This window comes from Pristiophorus japonicus, unplaced genomic scaffold, assembly GCF_044704955.1.
Source record: "Pristiophorus japonicus isolate sPriJap1 unplaced genomic scaffold, sPriJap1.hap1 HAP1_SCAFFOLD_73, whole genome shotgun sequence".
NCBI lineage: Eukaryota > Metazoa > Chordata > Chondrichthyes > Pristiophoridae > Pristiophorus > Pristiophorus japonicus.
The window spans coordinates 2,042,982-2,052,446 of NW_027254645.1; positions in this window are offsets into that span (position 1 = coordinate 2,042,982).

Sequence of the window (9,465 nt, forward strand, 5' to 3'; positions counted from 1 at the left end):
TGTTTCTATGAGATCCCCTCTCATCCTTCTACACACCAGTGAATAAAGGCCCAATTGACCAATCTCTCCTCATATGACAGCCCAGCCATCCCTGGAATCAGTCTGGTGAACCTTCGCTGCACTCCCTCAATAGCAAGAACGTCCTTCCTCAGACTAGGAGACCAGAACTGAACACAATATTCCAGGTGAGGCCTCATTAAGGCCCTGTACAACTGCAGTAAGACTTCCCTGCTCCTATATTCAAATCCCCTAGCTACGAAGGCCAATATACCATTTGCCTTCTTTACCACCTGCTGTACCTGCGTAACCACTCTCAATGACTGATGAACCATGACACCCAGGTCTCGCTGCACCTCCCCTTTTTCTAGTCTGCCAACATTCAGATAATATTCTGCCTTCGTGTTTTTGCCTCCAAAATGGATAACCTCACATTTATTCACATTATACTGCATCTGCCATGTATTTGCCCACTCACCTAATCTGTCCACGTCACCCTGCAACCTCTTAGCGTCCTGCGCACAGCTCACACCTCCACTTAGTTTAGTGTCATCCGCAAACTTGGAGATATTACACTCTATCCCTTTATCCAAATCGTTAATGTATATTGTAAAGAGCTGGGTTCCCAGCACTGAGCCCTGCGGCACTCCACTAATTACTGCCTGCCATTCTGAAAAGGACCCGTTTATCCCGACTCTCTGCTTCCTGTCTGCCAACCAGATCTCTATCCACGTCAGTACATTACCACAAATACCATGCGCTTTGATTTTGTATAACAATCTCTTGTGCGGGACCTCGTCAAAAGCCTTTTGAAAGCCCAAGAACACCACATCCATTAGTTCTCCTTGTGCACTCCACTAGTTACATCCTCAGAAAATTCCAGAAGATTCGTCAAGCACGATTCCTTTTTTAGAAATCGATGCTGACTCGTTCCGATCCTGTCACTGCTTTCCAAATGGGCGCCTTAATGATTAATTCCAACATTTTCCCCATTACGGATGTCAGGCTAACCGGTCTATAATTACCCGCTTTATTTCTCCCTCCATTTTAAAAAAGTGGCGTTATATTAGCTACCCTCCAGGACATAGGAACTGATCCAGAGTCGATAGATTGTTGGAAAATGATCACCAATGCATCCACAATTTCTCGGGCCACTTCCTTAAGAACTCTGACATGCAGACTATCAGGACCCGGGGATTTATCGTCCTTTAATTCCATCAACTTCACTAACACAATTTCCCACCTAATAAGGATATCTTTCAGTTCCTCATTCTCACTAGACCCACTTTTCCCTAGTACATTCGGAAGGTGATCGGTATCTTCCTTTGTGATGACTGAACCGAAGTGTTGAGAACTGGTTGGCAGACAGGAAGCAGCGAGTCGGGATAAAAGGGTCCTTTTCAGAATGGCCGGCAGTGACTAGTGGAGTGCCTCAGGGCTCAGTGCTGGGACCCCAGCTCTTCACAGAATACATTAATGATTCAGATGAAGGAATTGAGTGTAATATCTCCAGGTTTGCTGATGAAACTAAATTAGCTGGCGGTGTGAGCCGTGAGGAGGACGCTAAGTGGCTGCAGGTTGACTTGGAAAGGTTGGGTGATTGGGCAAATACATGGCAGATGCAGTATAATGTTGATAAATGTGCGGTTATCCACTTTGATGGCAAAATAACGCAGGCAGAATATTATCTGCATGGCGGCAGATTAGGAAAAGGTGAGGTGTAACGAGACCTGCGTGTCATGGTTCATCAGTCATTGAAAGTTGGCATGCAGGTACAGCAGGCTGTGAAGAAGGCAAATGGTATGTTGGCCTTCATAGCAAGGGGATTTGAGTATAGAAGCAGGGTCATCTTACTGCAGTTGTCAAGGGCATAGGTGAGACCTCACCTGGAATATTGTGTTCAGTTTTGGTCTCCTAATCTGAGGAAGGAAGTTCTTGCTATTGAGGGAGTGCAGCGAAGGTTCACCAGACTGATTCCAGGGATGGCTAGACTGACATATGAAAAGAGACTGGATCAACTGGGCCTTTATACACTGGAGTTTAGAAGGATGAGAGGGGATCTCGTAGAAACATTTAAGATTCCGACGGGACTGGACAGGTTAGATGCGGGAAGATTGATCAAAATGTTGGGAAAGTCCAGTAAAGGGGATCACAGTCTTAGGATAAGGGGTAGGCCATTTAGAACGAAGATGAGGAGAAAGTTCTTCACTCAGAGAGTTGTTAACCTGTGGAATTCCCTGCCGCAAAGAGTTGTTGTTGCCAGTTCATTGGATATATTCAACAGGGAGTTATTGTGGCCCTCATGGATAAAAGGATCAAGAGGTAGGGAGGAAACAGGAAAGCGGTACTGAGGGAATGATCAGCCATGATCTTATTGAGTGGTGGTTCAGGCTCGAAGTGTCGAATGGCGTACTGCTGAATTTATTTTCGATGTTTCTATGTTGAGAAGCAACACGGAATACTTGCCTTCATTCGATGAGCCATAGAATATAAGATCGGGGAAGTTATGCTTCAAATGTGTAAAACTCTAGTTGGGCCACCGCTAGATTATTGCATGCTTCTCTGGTCACCGCATTACACGAATGATCAGACAGCACACGTGAGCATACAGGTTAGATTTAGGCGGATGGTGAATTTAGCTCTGAGTAAATATTGCATCGGCTGGGTTTCTTTTCTTTGTAACAGAGGATGCTAAGGGGATCCGTATTGAAGTGAATAAAATCATGAGGGGTCTAGATCGAGTGCATAGAAATTATCTATTTCCCTTAGCAGAGTGGCCAACAACCAGGCGTCATAGATTTAAAGTAATTGGTAGGAGGTTTTTCGGAATTTGAGGTACACTGTTTTCACCCAGGGGTGGTGAGAGTCTGGAACCCACTCCTGAAAGTGATTTAGAGGCAGAAGTCCTCAGCACTTTTAAAAGTCCTTGAATGTGCACTTCAATTCCAGTAACCTAAAAGGCTATGGATCAAGAGCTGGAAAGTGGCATTAGTCTGGATAGGTCGGATTTTAGTCGGAATTTAGGTCATGATCTGGTGTTTCTTCGGCAGCGCAGTGCATTTTGCTGCAAATCAATACTTCAGAGAAGGGAAACTGCGTTCCCTGCAATTCCTGCTGCACAGGTGGCTCCAATCCTATCCACTTTTCCATTGAGTTCTCTTAGAACCTGAGTCTATTGCACAGGAACAAGAGTAAGCCATCGAACCTGTTACAGAATGACAGCAGGATTCCATTAGCACCTGGAGCCAGTTGCAAAGGACAAGAGGAAGTAATTCAAATCCTTAGGCTTTTTATACAAGAATAGTAGAACGCCTTCGACCGCTCGTACCTGCTGCATAGATGACGAGGAGGCACACTTTCCTGTTACACAGAATTAGCTGGAGGCCATTCAGCCGCACTGCACTGTTGCACAGGGAAAGGAGGAGGCCATTAACGCCTCAAATCTAAGCCTCAGGAGAGGCAGAAGCCGATCAGTTCCTTGAGCTTGCTCTACAAGAAGAGTATAAGTCCATTTAGATCCTAGAACATAGAAACATAGAAATCGGGAGCAGTAATAGTCCGTTTGGCCCGTCGAGTCTGCACTGCCATTTAATATGATCATTCCTTATCCTCTATCTCAACACCATATTCACGCTTTCCCGCCATATCACTTGATGTCTTTTTTGTCTCGAAATCTATCTCCCTCTTAAATATTTTCAGTGACTCGGCATTCGCAGCCTTCTGTGGAAGGGAATTCCATAGCTGCACCACTCTCTGAATGAAAAACAAATCTCACCTTCTCCTTCCAAAATTTCCTACCCCGTATCCTGAGACTGTGAACCCTTGTTATAACCTTCCCAATCAGGTGAATCACCTTCCCCGCATCCAGTCTATTCAACCCTTTCAGAATGGTATACGTTTCAATGAGATCCTCTCTAATTCCTCTAAACTCTACAGGATACAGGCCGAGTCCACCCAATCTCTGCTCATACGATAGTCCTGCCATCCCAATAATCCATCTGGTGAACCTTCGCTGCACTCGCGCTATGGCAAGTATATCCTTTCTTGGGTAACGAAACCAAAACTGCACACAATACTCCAGGTGCGGTCTCACCAAGGCCCTGTAGAACTGCAGTAACACATCTTTACTCATTTACTCACATCCTTTTGGAATGAAGGCCAACTTACCATCTGCCTTCCTAAGTGCTTGCTGCACCTGCATGTATGCTTTCAGTAGACTATTTTACAAGGACACCAAGTCCCTCTGCCCATCGATCCTGTTTCCTGTCCATTAACCAATTTTCAATCCATGCTAGTATATTACCCCCAATCATATATGCTTTAATTTTGCACCCTACATCTTACGTGGGACTTTATCAGAGGCCTTCTGAAAATTCAAATACGCTATATCCACTGGTTCTCCCTTAACTTTTCTATCAGTTACGTCCTCAAAAACTCTAGTAGGTTTGTCAAACATGACTTTCTTTATCATGAATTCATGTTGACTTTGTCTAATCCCTTTGGTATTATTTAAGTGTTCCGTTATAATATCCTTTACTATAGATTCTCACATTTTCCCTACAACTGGTGTTCGGCTAACCGGTCTGTCGTTCCTTGTTTTCTCTCTCCATCCATTTTTAAACAGTGGGGTTACATTTGCCTCCGTGCAAATTGCAGGAACTGTTCCATAATCTAAAGATGTTTGGAAGTTGTCAACCAAGGCATGCACTATTTCCATTGCAACCTCTTTTAGTACTCTGGGATGCAGATCATCAGGCCCTGGGGATTTATCGGCCTTCATTCCCATTAGTTTCCTCAGCACTATTTTCTTCTAAATAATCATGTCCGTTAATACCTCTTGCTCACTAGACCTTTGGTTCACAAGCATATTTGGGATGTTATTTATGTCCTCCCTGAAGACAGAACCGAAGTATTTATTTAATTGTCCTGTAATGTCCTTGTTCCACATTATAAATTCCCCCGTTTCTCTTGTAAAGGGCCTACATTTGTTTTCACTAATCTTTTCCTTTTTACGAACTTGTAGAATCTACTGCAGCCGGTTTTTATGCTCCTTGCAAGTTCACTGTTATACTCTATTTCTCGCCTCTCAATCAATCTCTTGCCACATTTTTGCTGAATTCTAAATTGTTCCCCATCCTCAGGCTTGTACTTTTTCTGGCAACTTTGTACAACTCTTCTTTGAATCTAATACTATCCTTAATTTATTTTGTTGGCCATGGTTGGGCCAGCATCCTTTTTTTTTTAAACCAGAAAGGAAAGTATAACTGCCGCAATTGATACATTCGTTCCTGAAATGTTAGTCCTTGCCCATCCACCAACATGACGTTTATTGACTCTTCCCAATCTATCATACCCCATGCAATTCATTCCCCATGCATTCGTAGTTTCCTTTGCTTAGATTTAGGACCATAGATTCGGAAAGAGCTACTTCACTTTCCATCTTAATAACGAGTTTAATCGAGTTATTGCCACTCTTCTCTAAAGGACCCAAGACAACTTAACTTTTAATTAACCCCTTCTGAAAAACAAGACCCAATCTAGGATATTCTGTTCCTGAGTAGGCTCCGCAAAATACTGGGCTAAAAAAACAACTGGTACAAACGCCAGGAATTCATCGGCCACATTATTATTACTTTAATTTATACGTAGTTTAAAGTCACCTTCGATGATGGTAGTACCCTTGTTAAATGCAGCTCTAATTTCCTGTTAAAGTTATCCTCTACACTACCACAACTGTTTGGATGCCTCTGGGCAACTCACACCAATCTTTTCTGGTCCTTCGCTCTCCTTAGCGCCATCCAACTGAATCTACATCTTGTCTTTATGAGCCGAATATCTTTCTCATTATTGCGCTGATATCATCCTTTACCAACAACGCAACACAATCCGCTTTTCCTTTTTGCCTGTCCTTTCTAAATACCGAATATCATTTGATATTCAGTTCCCAACCCTAGTCACCGTGCAACCATATATCTGTAATTGCACCGATATTGTATCTGTTTACATCTGTTTGCGCTGTTAATTCTTCTACCTTATTACAGATGCTTCATCCATACAGATACAATGCTTTTGGATTTGTCTTTATAACATTATTAAAGATCATAACATTTTTTTGCACTATAGCTCGATTTAGCTTATCGCTTTTTTTGTTATCAGGACCCTATTTTTTAGTGCACTCTTTTGTTTGTATACTCTGTTCCTTCTTGACATAATGTGGTTACATTACAACAATCACTTTCCGGCATTGCTTCATTTTCGTTTCTCTTTAGCATTCTCGATTTATCTGCACCACGACCTCCGCCCAGCGCCCCCCGCGGCCCCACATCCCGAACCCCACTCCACTCTCCCCTTAATAGAACACGTTGCATAGGATTAGGACGAGGCATTTCAGACAAACCGACCTGTTATACAGGAATAGTTTGAGATTGATCAATCCCTAGAACCTGTTATCTAGGACGCGGGGGATGACATTCCATCCCTCAAACTATTGCACAGGAACAGCCTGAGTCATTCAGCCCCTCTAGCACATTACACAGCCGGAGGCCTGTGGCTCTGGACTAGTAATCCAGTGAGAGAAAATCACAGTCCACCAAGAGAGTAGGACAATTTAAATTCAATGAAATACATCTAGAATTTTAAAAGTATTAATAATGTTGACCAAAAACGCAACACACCCATCTCGTTCAATAATCTCCTTGAGTGAAGGAAATCTGCAGTCCTTATTGGTCTGGGGCCAAATGTGGCTCCAGATCCAGAGCAACGTGGTTGGCTCTTTACGGCCCTCTGAAAAGGCCCAGCGAGAAACTGATTTGCATAAGGTGGCTTACCATCACCTTCACAAGGGCAATTAGGGAAGTGCAACAAAGGTTGCCCTTGCTAGCATTGTCCACATGCTAGAATTAATAAAAGAAACAATAGGATCTCTAGATTGTTACACAGGAAAAAGAAGAACCGCAAGAGAGGTCAGAGAATGTGGAGTCAGGAGACAACTAGATAAATGCACAGCTCGCTGGCTTTAAGACAGAAAGCCGAGAGTAGGGGTAAAAGTTAGCTTTTTAGAGAGGCAGAAGGTGGGTAGTGCTGTTCCTCAAGGATCGGTGCTGGGGCCACTGTTGTTTTCAATTTATATTAATGATTCTACCTGGGTTCAAAAACACAATATCTCAATTTGCGGATGATGCCAAATTAGTTGGATATTCAATACTGAGGATGACTGCAACAAGTTCGGTCGCGCAAACCTGTTGCACAGATGACGAGAAGGCAATGCCAAACCAACGAATCTGTTGCACAGAAAAAGTAGGAGGCAATTGAGCCTCTCCAGTCTGTTACACAAGAACAGGAGAAGGCCATTAACCGCTTGCTAGCGATGTCAACATGCTTGAATGAATAAAATAAAAAAATAGATTGTTACATGGTTAGAAGAAGAGTTGGAAAGTGAGATTAGGCGGGATCGCAATTTTCGGACGGTGCGGGGCCGAAGTAGCCTCCTTCCGTGCTGAAAGGTTCTACGAGTCCATGACAAAACATCCCTTTCAAACATAATGATTCGGGTCAGACAGGGCATCCGTTTTAGACGGCGGAGGTTGATCCAGTGGCTATGCAATTCATTGACCTCAAACGTTTACTCTGTTTCTATCTCTGCAGATTCTGCCTCACCTGCTGAGTGTTTCGAGATTTTTTTTTAGCTCAGATTAGGCATCAACACTATTTTACTTTTGTATTGATGCACAATTTGGCGACACTGTGGTGCAATGGATAGCACGTTAGATTTTTAATTCTTGGCATATTAAACATTCAAGGTTTTTGTGCTCGACTCCCACCAGAGTCAGAATTTGAGCCTGGGCCGCACAGTTAACTTTGCATCAAAGCAACACTTCAGAGAAGGCTAACTGTGGTCCCTGCACTTTCTGTTGCACAAGTGGCTCCAGTCCTTCCCAAGTATCATCTGAATATTTTGTACAGTAACAGATGCAAGCAATCGAGCCTGTTACACAGCGACAGGTGGAGGCCAATGAGTCACTTAACCCCTCAAACCAATTGCAAAGGGCAGGAGGAAGCCATTCAGCTGTGTGCGCCTGTTTTATAAGAAATGTCGAACTCCATTCGGTCGCTCGAACCTTTTGCATAGTTGACCAGAAGGCAATGCCAAACTAATGATACTGTTGAGCAGAAATAGGAGGACGTAATTGAGCCTCTCCAGTCTGTTGCACAAGGACAGGGGAAGGCCATTAACCCCTCGAGCCTGAGGCATAGGAATGGCGGAAGCCATTCAGCACCTTGAGACTTATCTATAATAAGAGTAGAAGTCAATGTAGCCATTCGAAAGGCTGAGGATGAGGCATTTGCGACTCAAGAACCTGTTATACAGGAACAGGAGGAGACTAATCAATCTCCCGATACTGTTGCGCAGGATCAGGGCACACAATTCCTTCCCTCAACCTGTTGCAAAGGAATAGGAGGTGTCATTCAGACACTTGAACGCATTATGCAGATGGAGTTCAATCATAGTAGCATGATGGTTATGTCACTGGACTAATAATCCAGAGAGAAGAAATCATGGCCCACCACGAGAGTGGGGAAATTTAAATTCAATAAAGTAAATCTGGAATTTTAAAAGTATCAATAATGATGACCATTCTAACAAACTCCTCATCTGGTTCACTTGTCTCCTTTCGGGAAAGAATTCTGCCGTCCTTACCGGTCTGGGCCTATATGTGACTCCAAACCCACAACAATGTCGTTGGCTCTTAACTGACCTCTGAAATGGCCTGGCGAGCCAGTCGGTTGCGTAAAGTGAGTCACCAAAAATTTCACAAAGGCAGAAGGAGATGGGCAACAAATCCGGCCCTTGCTAGCGATGTCGACATGCTTGAATGAATAAAATGAAAAAAATAGATTGTTACATCGGAACAAGAAGAGCTTCAAGCCAGGTCAGAGAATGCGGAGTCAGGTGACAACGACTAGAATGGATAGCTAGCTGGCTTCAAGACAGAAATCAAAGAGTAGCTGTAAAAGTTAGCGTTTCTTAGACGCAGAAGGCGGGTAATGGCGTTCCACAAGGATTGGTGCTGGGACCACTGTTGTTCAAAATTAATATTAAAGAATTAGACCTCGGAATCAAAAACAACATTTCTAAATGTGCGGGTGACACCAAATTAGGAACGATAGTCAATAAGGAGGAAGACTGCAAAACTTACAAGAGGACATTAATAAACTTGCAGAATGTGCATATAATTGGCAAATGAATTTCAAACCATATAAATGTGAGGTGTTACATTTAAGTAGGAGACTTAGTGAGGTCACTTATTATTGGAAGGTACCAGTCTGGGTGGTGTGCAGGAAAAAAGGGATATCGGAGTACAAATACAAAAACTCTAAAAAATAACGGCATAAGTTAGCAAGGCCATAAAAAAGCAAACCAACACGCTGATTCATTTCTAGACATACAGAATTGAAATGTAGCGACAT